The sequence below is a fragment of the Astyanax mexicanus genome, chromosome 3 (genome assembly GCF_023375975.1).
Source record: "Astyanax mexicanus isolate ESR-SI-001 chromosome 3, AstMex3_surface, whole genome shotgun sequence".
Lineage (NCBI taxonomy): Eukaryota > Metazoa > Chordata > Actinopteri > Characiformes > Acestrorhamphidae > Astyanax > Astyanax mexicanus.
In genome coordinates, this window is record NC_064410.1 from 10,083,019 (window position 1) to 10,099,797 (window position 16,779).

The 16,779-nt window shown below is 49.6% G+C and overlaps 1 long non-coding RNA gene across 1 annotated transcript in view; it reads right to left on the minus strand.

Annotated features, from left to right (window-relative positions):
- The window catches only part of LOC125799351 (uncharacterized), a 68,437-nt gene that overhangs the window by 17,331 nt on the left and 34,327 nt on the right, over nt 1–16,779 (minus strand). The window contains exon 2 of the long non-coding RNA XR_007438265.1: nt 3,526–3,547. This is a non-coding gene — a long non-coding RNA (uncharacterized LOC125799351). The remainder of the gene's footprint in view (nt 1–3,525; nt 3,548–16,779) is intronic.

Sequence of the window (16,779 nt, forward strand, 5' to 3'; positions counted from 1 at the left end):
ATACCATAGCAACACCTTAGCAACCGCCTAGCAACACCCTAGCAACCACCTAGCAACACCTTAGCAACCACCCCGGATACCATAGCAACACCTTAGCAACACCATAGCAGATACCAGCCAGCACTGCAATCACACTCGCAGTTTCTGTAGGAACTGCAATCTAGTTATTATTATTATTCCACCTGTTTTTTGTCCGGTTAACTAGTGCCGCAGTTTTCGAAATATCGACTTCGTTCAAAAGAGAAAACGTGTGTCCATATCGGGAATGGTGGGCTTGTATACAGCTTTCCGATCGGACTTACGTTTTTCGTAAAAACTTCGTAAGTACGCGTTTTTTTGCCCATTGAAAATGAATGGGCAGAACTTTGCACGCCCGTGGACGTCGCAATTTTTGAAATACGAAGATGAAACCAATTGAGGACCTGTAGAACTTATTGAGCTCTTTCCGAAAATATGCGTTACGAAAAGTTAAGACGTACGGATTTCGTACGAATGTCGTACGAAGTGGCCCCATTGGAATGAATGGGGCCAATCGGAGGACGGCAGCTAGATCGAAGGACAGGTAGCTAGAACTTCAGTACTGTGTGTAATGGAGCAGCTATGGGATAAAACAGCATTAGGTGTAAAAGTTTGGACACCCCGGCCCCCCAGTACTGTGTGTAATGGAGCCATGGGTCAAAAGTTTGGACACCCCGGCCCCCCAGTACTGTGCGTAATGGAGCCACGGGTCAAAAGTTTGGACACCCCCGAACGGCCAGAGCAACCTAGCGTGCATAGCTGATTGATGTATTTGCACGTTGCGTAGCAACGTGCAAACACCATTTAATCTAATTTATGCATATAAATCACCTAGCAACCACCTAGAAACACCATAGCAACCACCACAGATACCATAGCAACACCTTAGCAACCGCCTAGCAACACCTTAGCAACCACCTAGCAACCACCTAGCAACACCTTAGCAACCTCCCCGGATACCATAGCAACACCTTAGCAACCGCCTAGCAACCACCTAGCAACACCTTAGCAACCACCCCGGATACCATAGCAACACCTTAGCAACCGCCTAGCAACACCTTAGAAACCACCCCGGATACCATAGCAACACCTTAGCAACCGCCTAGCAACACCCTAGCAACCACCTAGCAACCACCTAGCAACACCTTAGCAACCACCCCGGATACCATAGCAACACCTTAGCAACCGCCTAGCAACACCTTAGCAACCACCTAGCAACCACCTAGCAACACCCTAGCAACCACCCCGGATACCATAGCAACACCTTAGCAACTGCCTAGCAACACCTTAGCAACCACCTAGCAACCACCTAGCAACACCTTAGCAACCACCCCGGATACCATAGCAACACCTTAGCAACCGCCTAGCAACACCTTAGCAACCACCTAGCAACCAACTAGCAACACCTTAGCAACCACCCAGGATACCATAGCAACACCTTAGCAACCGCCTAGCAACACCCTAGCAACCACCTAGCAACCACCTAGCAACACCTTAGCAACCACCCCGGATACCATAGCAACACCTTAGCAACCGCCTAGCAACACCCTAGCAACCACCTAGCAACCACCTAGCAACACCTTAGCAACCACCCCGGATACCATAGCAACACCTTAGCAACCGCCTAGCAACACCTTAGCAACCACCTAGCAACCACCTAGCAACCACCTAGCAACACCTTAGCAACCACCCCAAATACCATAGCAACACCTTAGCAACCGCCTAGCAACACCTTAGCAACCACCTAGCAACACCTTCGCAACCACCTAGTAACCACCTAGCAACACCTTAGCAACCACCCCAGATACCATAGCAACACCTTAGCAACCGCCTAGCAACAGCTTAGCAACCACCTAGCAACATCTTAGCAACCACCCCGGATACCTTAGCAACACCTTAGCAACACCTTAGCAGATACCAGCCAGCACTGCAATCACATTCGCAGTTTCTGCAGGAACTGCAATCTAGTTATTAGTGTGATTGCAGTAATGCAATCACAGTATTGTTCTTCTTAAGTCTTATTCTTCTTATTATTATTATTATTCCACCTGTTTTTTGTCCGGTTAACTAGTGCCGCAGTTTTCGAAATATCGACTTCGTTCAAAAGAGAAAACGTGCGTCCTTATCGGGAATGGTGGGCTTGTATACAGCTTTCCGATCGGACTTACGTTTTTCGTAAAAACTTCGTAAGTACGCGTTTTTTTGCCCATTGAAAATGAATGGGCAGAACTTTGCACGCCCGTGGACGTCGCAATTTTTGAAATACGAAGATGAAACCAATTGAGGACCTGTAGAACTTATTGAGCTCTTTCCGAAAATATGCGTCACGAAAAGTTACGACGTACGGATTTCGTACGATTGTCGTACGAAGTGGCCCCATAGGAATGAATGGACGGCAGCTAGACGGCAGCTAGGACGGCAGCTAGATCGAAGGACAGGTAGCTAGAACTCCAGTACTGTGAGTGTATGGAGCAGCTATGGGATAAAACAGCATTAGGTCAAAAGTTTGGACACCCCGGCCCCCCAGTACTGTGTGTAATGGAGCCACGGGTCAAAAGTTTGGACACCCCAGAGCCCCAGCACTGTGTGTAATGGAGCCACGGGTCAAAAGTTTGGACACCCCCGAACGGCCAGAGCAACCTAGCGTGCATAGCTGATTGATGTATTTGCACGTTGCGTAGCAACGTGCAAACACCATTTAATCTAATTTATGCATATACATCACCTAGCAACCACCTAGCAACACCTTAGCAACCACCTAGCAACCACCTAGCAACACCTTAGCAACCACCCCGGATACCATAGCAACACCTTAGCAACCGCCTAGCAACACCTTAGCAACCACCTAGCAAACACCTAGCAACACCTTAGCAACCACCCCGGATACCATAGCAACACCTTAGCAACCGCCTAGCAACACCCTAGCAACCACCTAGCAACCACCTAGCAACACCTTAGCAACCACCCCGGATACCATAGCAACACCTTAGCAACCGCCTAGCAACACCCTAGCAACCACCTAGCAACCACCTAGCAACACCTTAGCAACCATCCCGGATACCATAGCAACACCTTAGCAACCGCCTAGCAACACCCTAGCAACCACCTAGCAACCACCTAGCAACACCTTAGCAACCACCCCGGATACCATAGCAACACCTTAGCAACCGCCTAGCAACACCTTAGCAACCACCTAGCAACCACCTAGCAACACCTTAGCAACCACCCCGGATACCATAGCAACACCTTAGCAACCGCCTAGCAACACCTTAGCAACCACCTAGCAACCACCTAGCAACACCTTAGCAACCACCCCGGATACCATAGCAACACCTTAGCAACCGCCTAGCAACACCCTAGCAACCACCTAGCAACACCTTAGCAACCACCCTGGATACCATAGCAACACCTTAGCAACCGCCTAGCAACACCCTAGCAACCACCTAGCAACACCTTAGCAACCACCCTGGATACCATAGCAACACCTTAGCAACCGCCTAGCAACACCCTAGCAACCGCCTAGCAACACCTTAGCAACCACCTAGCAACCACCTAGCAACACCTTAGCAACCTCCCCGGATACCATAGCAACACCTTAGCAACCGCCTAGCAACACCTTAGCAACCGCATAGCAACCACTTAGCAACACCTTAGCAACCACCCCGGATACCATAGCAACACCTTAGCAACCGCCTAGCAACACCTTAGCAACCACCTAGCAACCACCTAGAAACACCATAGAAACCACCACAGATACCATAGCAACACCTTAGCAACCGCCTAGCAACACCCTAGCAACCACCTAGCAACCACCTAGCAACACCTTAGCAACCACCCTGGATACCATAGCAACACCTTAGCAACCGCCTAGCAACACCCTAGCAACCACCTAGCAACACCTTAGCAACCACCCTGGATACCATAGCAACACCTTAGCAACCGCCTAGCAACACCTTAGCAACCACCTAGCAACCACTTAGCAACACCTTAGCAACCACCCCGGATACCATAGCAACACCTTAGCAACCGCCTAGCAACCACCTAGCAACACCTTAGCAACCACCCCGGATACCATAGCAACACCTTAGCAACCGCCTAGCAACCGCCTAGCAACCACCTAGCAACCAACTAGCAACCACCTAGCAACACCTTAGCAACCACCCCGGATACCATAGCAACACCTTAGCAACCGCCTAGCAATACCTTAGCAACCACCTAGCAACCACCTAGCAACATCTTAGCAACCACCCCGGATACCATAGCAACACCTTAGCAACCACCTAGCAACACCTTAGCAACCACCTAGCAACACCTTAGCAGATACCAGCCAGCACTGCAATCACACTCGCAGTTTCTGCAGGAACTGCAATCTAGTTATTATTATTATTATTATTATTCCACCTGTTTTTTGTCCGGTTAACTAGTGCCGCAGTTTTCGAAATATCGACTTCGTTCAAAAGAGAAAACGTGCGTCCATATCGGGAATGGTGGGCTTGTATACAGCTTTCCGATCGGACTTACGTTTTTCGTAAAAACTTCGTAAGTACGCGTTTTTTTGCCCATTGAAAATGAATGGGCAGAACTTTGCACGCCCGTGGACGTCGCAATTTTTGAAATACTAAGATGAAACCAATTGAGGACCTGTAGAACTTATTGAGCTCTTTCCGAAAATATGCGTTACGAAAAGTTACGACGTACGGATTTCGTACGAATGTCGTACGAAGTGGCCCCATTGGAATGAATGGGGCCAATCGGAGGACGGCAGCTAGATCGAAGGACAGGTAGCTAGAACTCCAGTACTGTGTGTAATGGAGCAGCTATGGGATAAATCAGCGTTAGGTCAAAAGTTTGGACACCCCGGCCCCCCAGTACTGTGTGTAATGGAGCCACGGGTCAAAAGTTTGGACACCCCGGCCCCCCAGTACTGTGTGTAATGGAGCCACGGGTCAAAAGTTTGGACACCCCCGAACGGCCAGAGCAACCTAGCGTGCATAGCTGATTGATGTATTTGCACGTTGCGTAGCAACGTGCAAACACCATTTAATCAAATTTATGCATATACATCACCTAGCAACCACCTAGAAACACCATAGCAACCACCCCGGATACCATAGCAACACCTTAGCAACCGCCTAGCAACACCATAGCAACCACCTAGCAACCATCTAGCAACACCTTAGCAACCACCCCAGATACCATAGCAACACCTTAGCAACCCCCTAGCAACACCCTAGCAACCACCTAGCAACACCTTAGCAACCACCCCGGATACCATAGCAACACCTTAGCAACCGCCTAGCAACACCCTAGCAACCACCTAGCAACCACCTAGCAACACCTTAGCAAACACCCCGGATACCATAGCAACACCTTAGCAACCGCCTAGCAACACCCTAGCAACCACCTAGCAACACCTTAGCAACCACCCCGGATACCATAGCAACACCTTAGCAACCACCTAGCAACACCCTAGCAACCACCTAGCAACACCTTAGCAACCACCCCGGATACCATAGCAACACCTTAGCAACCGCCTAGCAACACCCTAGCAACCACCTAGCAACCACCTAGCAACACCTTAGCAACCTCCCCGGATACCATAGCAACACCTTAGCAACCGCCTAGCAACACCTTAGCAACCGCATAGCAACCACTTAGCAACACCTTAGCAACCACCCCGGATACCATAGCAACACCTTAGCAACCGCCTAGCAACCACCTAGCAACACCTTAGCAACCACCCCGGATACCATAGCAACACCTTAGCAACCGCCTAGCAACACCTTAGCAACCACCTAGCAACACCTTAGCAACCACCCCGGATACCATAGCAACACCTTAGCAACCGCCTAGCAACACCCTAGCAACCACCTAGCAACCACCTAGCAACACCTTAGCAACCACCCCGGATACCATAGCAACACCTTAGCAACCGCCTAGCAACACCTTAGCAACCACCTAGCAACCACCTAGCAACACCTTAGCAACCACCCCGGATACCATAGCAACACCTTAGCAACCGCCTAGCAACACCTTAGCAACCACCTAGCAACCACCTAGCAACACCTTAGCAACCACCCCGGATACCATAGCAACACCTTAGCAACCGCCTAGCAACACCCTAGCAACCACCTAGCAACCACCTAGCAACACCTTAGCAACCACCCCAGATACCATAGCAACACCTTAGCAACCGCCTAGCAACACCTTAGCAACCACCTAGCAACCACCTAGCAACACCTTAGCAACCTCCCCGGATACCATAGCAACACCTTAGCAACCGCCTAGCAACACCTTAGCAACCGCATAGCAACCACTTAGCAACACCTTAGCAACCACCCCGGATACCATAGCAACACCTTAGCAACCGCCTAGCAACCACCTAGCAACACCTTAGCAACCACCCCGGATACCATAGCAACACCTTAGCAACCGCCTAGCAACACCTTAGCAACCACCTAGCAACACCTTAGCAACCACCCCGGATACCATAGCAACACCTTAGCAACCGCCTAGCAACACCCTAGCAACCACCTAGCAACACCTTAGCAACCACCCCGGATACCATAGCAACACCTTAGCAACCGCCTAGCAACACCTTAGCAACCACCTAGCAACCACCTAGCAACACCTTAGCAACCACCCCGGATACCATAGCAACACCTTAGCAACCGCCTAGCAACACCTTAGCAACCACCTAGCAACCACCTAGCAACACCTTAGCAACCACCCCGGATACCATAGCAACACCTTAGCAACCGCCTAGCAACACCCTAGCAACCACCTAGCAACCACCTAGCAACACCTTAGCAACCACCCCAGATACCATAGCAACACCTTAGCAACCGCCTAGCAACACCCTAGCAACCACCTAGCAACACCTTAGCAACCACCCCGGATACCATAGCAACACCTTAGCAACCACCTAGCAACACCGTAGCAACCACCTAGCAACCACCTAGCAACACCTTAGCAACCACCCCGGATACCATAGCAACACCTTAGCAACCGCCTAGCAACACCTTAGCAACCACCTAGCAACCACCTAGCAACACCTTAGCAACCACCCCAAATACCATAGCAACACCTTAGCAACCGCCTAGCAACACCTTAGCAACCACCTAGCAACCACCTAGCAACACCTTAGCAACCACCCCGGATACCATAGCAACACCTTAGCAACCGCCTAGCAACCACCTAGCAACACCTTAGCAACCACCCCGGATACCATAGCAACACCTTAGCAACCACCTAGCAACACCTTAGCAACCACCTAGCAACACCATAGCAGATACCAGCCAGCACTGCAATCACACTCGCAGTTTCTGTAGGAACTGCAATCTAGTTATTATTATTATTCCACCTGTTTTTTGTCCGGTTAACTAGTGCCGCAGTTTTCGAAATATCGACTTCGTTCAAAAGAGAAAACGTGCGTCTATATCGGGAATGGTGGGCTTGTATACAGCTTTCCGATCGGACTTACGTTTTTCGTAAAAACTTCGTAAGTACGCGTTTTTTTGCCCATTGACAATGAATGGGCAGAACTTTGCACGCCCGTGGACGTCGCAATTTTTGAAATACGAAGATGAAACCAATTGAGGACCTGTAGAACTTATTGAGCTCTTTCCGAAAATATGCGTTACGAAAAGTTACGACGTACGGATTTCGTACGAATGTCGTACGAAGTGGCCCCATTGGAATGAATGGGGCCAATCGGAGGACGGCAGCTAGATCGAAGGACAGGTAGCTAGAACTCCAGTACTGTGTGTAATGGAGCAGCTATGGGATAAAACAGCATTAGGTCAAAAGTTTGGACACCCCGGCCCCCCAGTACTGTGTGTAATGGAGCCACGGGTCAAAAGTTTGGACACCCCGGCCCCCCAGTACTGTGTGTAATGGAGCCACGGGTCAAAATTTAATCTAATTTATGCATATACATTACCTAGCAACCACCTAGAAACACCATAGCAACCACCACAGATACCATAGCAACACCTTAGCAACCACCTAGCAACACCTTAGCAACCACCTAGCAACACCTTAGCAACCACCCCGGATACCATAGCAACACCTTAGCAACCACCTAGCAACACCTTAGCAACCACCTAGCAACACCTTAGCAGCCACCCCGGATACCATAGCAACACCTTAGCAACCGCCTAGCAACACCTTAGCAACCACCTAGCAACCACCTAGCAACACCTTAGCAACCACCCCGGATACCATAGCAACACCTTAGCAACCGCCTAGCAACACCCTAGCAACCACCGAGCAACCACCTAGCAACACCTTAGCAACCACCCCGGATACCATAGCAACACCTTAGCAACCGCCTAGCAACACCTTAGCAACCACCTAGCAACCACCTAGCAACACCTTAGCAACCACCCCGGATACCATAGCAACACCTTAGCAACCGCCTAGCAACACCTTAGCAACCACCTAGCAACCACCTAGCAACACCTTAGCAACCACCCCGGATACCATAGCAACACCTTAGCAACCGCCTAGCAACACCTTAGCAACCACCTAGCAACCACCTAGCAACACCTTAGCAACCACCCCGGATACTATAGCAACACCTTAGCAACCGCCTAGCAACACCTTAGCAACCACCTAGCAACCACCTAGCAACACCTTAGCAACCACCCCGGATACCATAGCAACACCTTAGCAACCGCCTAGCAACACCCTAGCAACCACCTAGCAACCACCTAGCAACACCTTAGCAACCACCCAAGATACCATGGCAAACACCTTAGCAACTGCCTAGCAACACCCTAGCAACCACCTAGCAACCACCTAGCAACCACCTAGCAACACCTTAGCAACCACCCCGGATACCATAGCAACACCTTAGCAACCGCCTAGCAACACCTTAGCAACCACCTAGCAACCACCTAGCAACACCTTAGCAACCACCCCAAATACCATAGCAACACCTTAGCAACCGCCTAGCAACACCTTAGCAACCGCCTAGCAACCACCTAGCAACCACCTAGCAACACCTTAGCAACCACCCCGGATACCATAGCAACACCTTAGCAACCACCTAGCAACACCTTAGCAACCACCTAGCAACACCATAGCAGATACCAGCCAGCACTGCAATCACACTCGCAGTTTCTGTAGGAACTGCAATCTAGTTAGTGTGATTGCAGTAATGCAATCACAGTATTGTTCTTCTTAAGTCTTATTCTTCTTATTATTATTATTATTATTATTAGTGTGATTGCAGTAATGCAATCACAGTATTGTTCTTCTTAAGTCTTATTCTTATTATTATTATTATTATTATTATTAGTGTGATTGCAGTAATGCAATCACAGTATTGATCTTCTTAAGTCTTATTAGTGTGATTGCAGTAATGCAATCACAGTATTGTTCTTCTTAAGTCTTATTCTTCTTCTTCTTCTTATTATTATTATTCCACCTGTTTTTTGTCCGGTTAACTAGTGCCGCAGTTTTCGAAATATCGACTTCGTTCAAAAGAGAAAACGTGCGTCCATATCGGGAATGGTGGGCTTGTATACAGCTTTCCGATCGGACTTACGTTTTTCGTAAAAACTTCGTAAGTACGCGTTTTTTTGCCCATTGAAAATGAATGGGCAGAACTTTACACGCCCGTGGACGTTGCAATTTTTGAAATACGAAGATGAAACCAATTGAGGACCTGTAGAACTTATTGAGCTCTTTCCGAAAATATGCGTTACGAAAAGTTACGACGTACGGATTTCGTACGATTGTCGTACGAAGTGGCCCCATTGGAATGAATGGGGCCAATCGGAGGACGGCAGCTAGATCGAAGGACAGGTAGCTAGAACTCCAGTACTGTGTGTAATGGAGCAGCTATGGGATAAAACAGCGTTAGGTCAAAAGTTTGGACACCCCGGCCCCCCAGTACTGTGTGTAATGGAGCCACGGGTCAAAAGTTTGGACACCCCGGCCCCCCAGTACTGTGTGTAATGGAGCCACGGGTCAAAAGTTTGGACACCCCCGAACGGCCAGAGCAACCTAGCGTGCATAGCTGATTGATGTATTTGCACGTTGCGTAGCAACGTGCAAACACCATTTAATCAAATTTATGCATATAAATCACCTAGCAACCACCTAGCAACACCTTAGCAACCACCCTGGATACCATAGCAACACCTTAGCAACCGCCTAGCAACACCCTAGCAACCACCTAGCAACCACCTAGCAACACCTTAGCAACCACCCCGGATACCATAGCAACACCTTAGCAACCGCCTAGCAACACCTTAGCAACCACCCCGGATACCATAGCAACACCTTAGCAACCGCCTAGCAACACCCTAGCAACCACCTAGCAACACCTTAGCAACCACCCCGGATACCATAGCAACACCTTAGCAACCGCCTAGCAACACCTTAGCAACCACCTAGCAACCACCTAGCAACACCTTAGCAACCACCCCGGATACCATAGCAACACCTTAGCAACCGCCTAGCAACACCTTAGCAACCACCTAGCAACACCTTAGCAACCACCCCGGATACCATAGCAACACCTTAGCAACCGCCTAGCAACACCCTAGCAACAACCTAGCAACCACCTAGCAACACCTTAGCAACCACCCTGGATACCATAGCAACACCTTAGCAACCGCCTAGCAACACCCTAGCAACCACCTAGCAACCACCTAGCAACACCTTAGAAACCACCCCGGATACCATAGCAACACCTTAGCAACTGCCTAGCAACACCCTAGCAACCACCTAGCAACACCTTAGCAACCACCCTGGATACCATAGCAACACCTTAGCAACCGCCTAGCAACACCTTAGCAACCACCTAGCAACCACTTAGCAACACCTTAGCAACCACCCCGGATACCATAGCAACACCTTAGCAACCGCCTAGCAACCACCTAGCAACCACCTAGCAACACCTTAGCAACCACCCCGGATACCATAGCAACACCTTAGCAACCGCCTAGCAACACCCTAGCAACCACCTAGCAACACCTTAGCAACCACCCCGGATACCATAGCAACACCTTAGCAACCGCCTAGCAACACCTTAGCAACCACCCCGGATACCATAGCAACACCTTAGCAACCACCTAGCAACTGCTTAGGAGTGACCTACCAACCACTTAGCAACACCATAGCAACCACCCTGGATACCATAGCAACACCTTAGCAACCGCCTAGCAACACCCTAGCAACCACCTAGCAACCACCTAGCAACACCTTAGCAACCACCCGGATACCATAGCAACACCTTAGCAACCGCCTAGCAACACCCTAGCAACCACCTAGCAACACCTTAGCAACCACCCCGGATACCATAGCAACACCTTAGCAACCGCCTAGCAACACCCTAGCAACCACCTAGCAACACCTTAGCAACCACCCCGGATACCATAGCAACACCTTAGCAACACCCTAGCAACACCCTAGCAACCACCTAGCAACCACCTAGCAACACCTTAGCAACCACCCCGGATACCATAGCAACACCTTAGCAACCGCCTAGCAACACCTTAGCAACCACCTAGCAACACCTTAGCAACCACCCCGGATACCATAGCAACACCTTAGCAACACCATAGCAGATACCAGCCAGCACTGCAATCACACTCGCAGTTTCTGTAGGAACTGCAATCTAGTTCTTCTTCTTCTTCTTCTTCTTATTATTATTATTATTATTATTATTATTATTATTATTCCACCTGTTTTTTGTCCGGTTAACTAGTGCCGCAGTTTTCGAAATATCGACTTCGTTCAAAAGAGAAAACGTGCGTCCATATCGGGAATGGTGGGCTTGTATACAGCTTTCCGATCGGACTTACGTTTTTCGTAAAAACTTCGTAAGTACGCGTTTTTTTGCCCATTGAAAATGAATGGGCAGAACTTTGCACGCCCGTGGACGTCGCAATTTTTGAAATACGAAGATGAAACCAATTGAGGACCTGTAGAACTTATTGAGCTCTTTCTGAAAATATGCGTTACGAAAAGTTACGTCGTACGAATTTCGTACGATTGTCGTACGAAGTGGCCCCATTGGAATGAATGGGGCCAATCGGAGGACGGCAGCTAGATCGAAGGACAGGTAGCTAGAACTCCAGTACTGTGTGTAATGGAGCAGCTATGGGATAAAACAGCATTAGGTCAAAAGTTTGGACACCCCGGCCCCCCAGTACTGTGTGTAATGGAGCCACGGGTCAAAAGTTTGGACACCCCGGCCCCCCAGTACTGTGTGTAATGGAGCCACGGGTCAAAAGTTTGGACACCCCCGAACGGCCAGAGCAACCTAGCGTGCATAGCTGATTGATGTATTTGCACGTTGCGTAGCAACGTGCAAACACCATTTAATCAAATTTATGCATATAAATCACCTAGCAACCACCTAGCAACACCTTAGCAACCACCCCGGATACCATAGCAACACCTTAGCAACCGCCTAGCAACACCCTAGCAACCACCTAGCAACCACCTAGCAACACCTTAGCAACCACCCCGGATACCATAGCAACACCTTAGCAACCGCCTAGCAACACCTTAGCAACCACCCCGGATACCATAGCAACACCTTAGCAACCGCCTAGCAACACCGTAGCAACCACCTAGCAACCACCTAGCAACACCTTAGCAACCACCCTGGATACCATAGCAACACCCTAGCAACCACCTAGCAACCACCTAGCAACACCTTAGCAACCACCCCGGATACCATAGCAACACCTTAGCAACCGCCTAGCAACACCCTAGCAACCACCTAGCAACCACCTAGCAACACCTTAGCAACCACCCCGGATACCATAGCAACACCTTAGCAACCGCCTAGCAACACCCTAGCAACCACCTAGCAACACCTTAGCAACCACCCCGGATACCATAGCAACACCTTAGCAACTGCCTAGCAACACCCTAGCAACCACCTAGCAACCACCTAGCAACACCTTAGCAACCACCCCGGATACCATAGCAACACCTTAGCAACCGCCTAGCAACACTCTAGCAACCACCTAGCAACCACCTAGCAACACCTTAGCAACCACCCCGGATACCATAGCAACACCTTAGCAACCGCCTAGCAACACCTTAGCAACCACCTAGCAACCACTTAGCAACACCTTAGCAACCACCCCGGATACCATAGCAACACCTTAGACACCGCCTAGCAACACCCTAGCAACCACCTAGCAACACCTTAGCAACCACCCCGGATACCATAGCAACACCTTAGCAACCGCCTAGCAACACCCTAGCAACCACCTAGCAACACCTTAGCAACCACCCCGGATACCATAGCAACACCTTAGCAACCGCCTAGCAACACCTTAGCAACCACCTAGCAACCACCTAGCAACACCTTAGCAACCACCCCGGATACCATAGCAACACCTTAGCAACCGCCTAGCAACACCTTAGCAACCACCTAGGAACCACCTAGCAACACCTTAGCAACCACCCCGGATATCATAGCAACACCTTAGCAACCGCCTAGCAACACCCTAGCAACCACCTAGCAACCACCTAGCAACACCTTAGCAACCACCCCGGATACCATAGCAACACCTTAGCAACCGCCTAGCAACACCCTAGCAACCACTTAGCAACCACCTAGCAACACCTTAGCAACCACCCCGGATACCATAGCAACACCTTAGCAACCGCCTAGCAACACCCTAGCAACCACCTAGCAACCACCTAGCAACACCTTAGCAACCACCCAAGATACCATAGCAACACCTTAGCAACCGCCTAGCAACACCTTAGCAACCACCTAGCAACCACCTAGCAACACCTTAGCAACCACCCCGGATACCATAGCAACACCTTAGCAACCGCCTAGCAACACCTTAGCAACCACCTAGCAACCACCTAGCAACACCTTAGCAACCACCCCAAATACCATAGCAACACCTTAGCAACCGCCTAGCAACACCTTAGCAACCGCCTAGCAACACCTTAGCAACCACCTAGCAACCACCTAGCAACACCTTAGCAACCACCCCGGATACCATAGCAACACCTTAGCAACCGCCTAGCAACCAGCTAGCAACCACCTAGCAACACCTTAGCAACCACCCCGGATACCATAGCAACACCTTAGCAACCACCTAGCAACACCTTAGCAACCACCTAGCAACACCATAGCAGATACCAGCCAGCACTGCAATCACACTCGCAGTTTCTGTAGGAACTGCAATCTAGTTAGTGTGATTGCAGTAATGCAATCACAGTATTGTTCTTCTTAAGTCTTATTCTTATTATTATTATTCCACCTGTTTTTTGTCCGGTTAACTAGTGCCGCAGTTTTCGAAATATCGACTTCGTTCAAAAGAGAAAACGTGCGTCCATATCGGGAATGGTGGGCTTGTATACAGCTTTCCGATCGGACTTACGTTTTTCGTAAAAACTTCGTAAGTACGCGTTTTTTTGCCCATAGAAAATGAATGGGCAGAACTTTGCACGTCCGTGGACGTCGCAATTTTTGAAATACTAAGATGAAACCAATTGAGGACCTGTAGAACTTATTGAGCTCTTTCCGAAAATATGCGTTACGAAAAGTTACGACGTACGGATTTCGTACGAATGTCGTACGAAGTGGCCCCATTGGAATGAATGGGGCCAATCGGAGGACGGCAGCTAGATCGAAGGACAGGTAGCTAGAACTCCAGTACTGTGAGTGTATGGAGCAGCTATGGGATAAAACAGCATTAGGTCAAAAGTTTGGACACCCCGGCCCCCCAGTACTGTGTGTAATGGAGCCACGGGTCAAAAGTTTGGACACCCCGGCCCCCCAGTACTGTGTGTAATGGAGCCACGGGTCAAAAGTTTGGACACCCCCGAACGGCCAGAGCAACCTAGCGTGCATAGCTGATTGATGTATTTGCACGTTGCGTAGCAACGTGCAAACACCATTTAATCAAATTTATGCATATACATCACCTAGCAACCACCTAGAAACACCATAGCAACCACCCTGGATACCATAGCAACACCTTAGCAACCGCCTAGCAACACCATAGCAACCACCTAGCAACCATCTAGCAACACCTTAGCAACCACCCCAGATACCATAGCAACACCTTAGCAACCGCCTAGCAACACCCTAGCAACCACCTAGCAACCACCTAGCAACACCTTAGCAACCACCCCGGATACCATAGCAACACCTTAGCAACCGCCTAGCAACACCCTAGCAACCACCTAGCAACCACCTAGCAACACCTTAGCAACCACCCTGGATACCATAGCAACACCTTAGCAACCGCCTAGCAACACCCTAGCAACCACCTAGCAACACCTTAGCAACCACCCCGGATACCATAGCAACACCTTAGCAACCGCCTAGCAACACCCTAGCAACCACCTAGCAACCACCTAGCAACACCTTAGCAACCACCCCGGATACCATAGCAACACCTTAGCAACCGCCTAGCAACACCCTAGCAACCACCTAGCAACCACCTAGCAACACCTTAGCAACCACCCCGGATACCATAGCAACACCTTAGCAACCGCCTAGCAACACCCTAGCAACCACCTAGCAACCACCTAGCAACACCTTAGCAACCACCCCGGATACCATAGCAACACCTTAGCAACCGCCTAGGAACACCCTAGCAACCACCTAGCAACACCTTAGCAACCACCCTGGATACCATAGCAACACCTTAGCAACCGCCTAGCAACACCCTAGCAACCACCTAGCAACCACCTAGCAACACCTTAGCAACCACCCCGGATACCATAGCAACACCTTAGCAACCGCCTAGCAACACCCTAGCAACCACCTAGCAACCACCTAGCAACACCTTAGCAACCACCCCGGATACCATAGCAACACCTTAGCAACCGCCTAGCAACACCCTAGCAACCACCTAGCAACACCTTAGCAACCACCCCGGATACCATAGCAACACCTTAGCAACCGCCTAGCAACAACTTAGCAACCACCTAGCAACCACCTAGCAACACCTTAGCAACCACCCCGGATACCATAGCAACACCTTAGCAACCGCCTAGCAACACCTTAGCAACCACCTAGCAACCAGCTAGCAACACCTTAGCAACCACCCCGGATACCATAGCAACACCTTAGCAACCGCCTAGCAACACCTTAGCAACCACCTAGCAACCACCCCAGATACCATAGCAACACCTTAGCAACCGCCTAGCAACACCTTAGCAACCACCTAGCAACCACTTAGCAACACCTTAGCAACCACCCCGGATACCATAGCCACACCTTAGCAACCACTTAGCAACACCTTAGCAACACCACAGCAGATACCAGCCAGCACTGCAATCACACTCGCAGTTTCTGTAGGAACTGCAATCTAGTTATTAGTGTGATTGCAGTAATGCAATCACAGTATTGATCTTCTTAAGTCTGTTTCTTATTATTATTCCACCTGTTTTTTGTCCGGTTAACTAGTGCCGCAGTTTTCGAAATATCGACTTCGTTCAAAAGAGAAAATGTGCGTCCATATCGGGAATGGTGGGCTTGTATACAGCTTTCCGATCGGACTTACGTTTTTCGTAAAAACTTCGTAAGTACGCGTTTTTTTGACCATTGAAAATGAATGGGCAGAACTTTGCACGCCCGTGGACGTCGCAATTTTTGAAATACGAAGATGAAACCAATTGAGGACCTGTAGAACTTATTGAGCTCTTTCCGAAAATATGCGTTACGAAAAGTTACGTCGTACGGATTTCGTACAATTGTCGTACGAAGTGGCCCCATTGGAATGAATGGGGCCAATCGGAGGACGGCAGCTA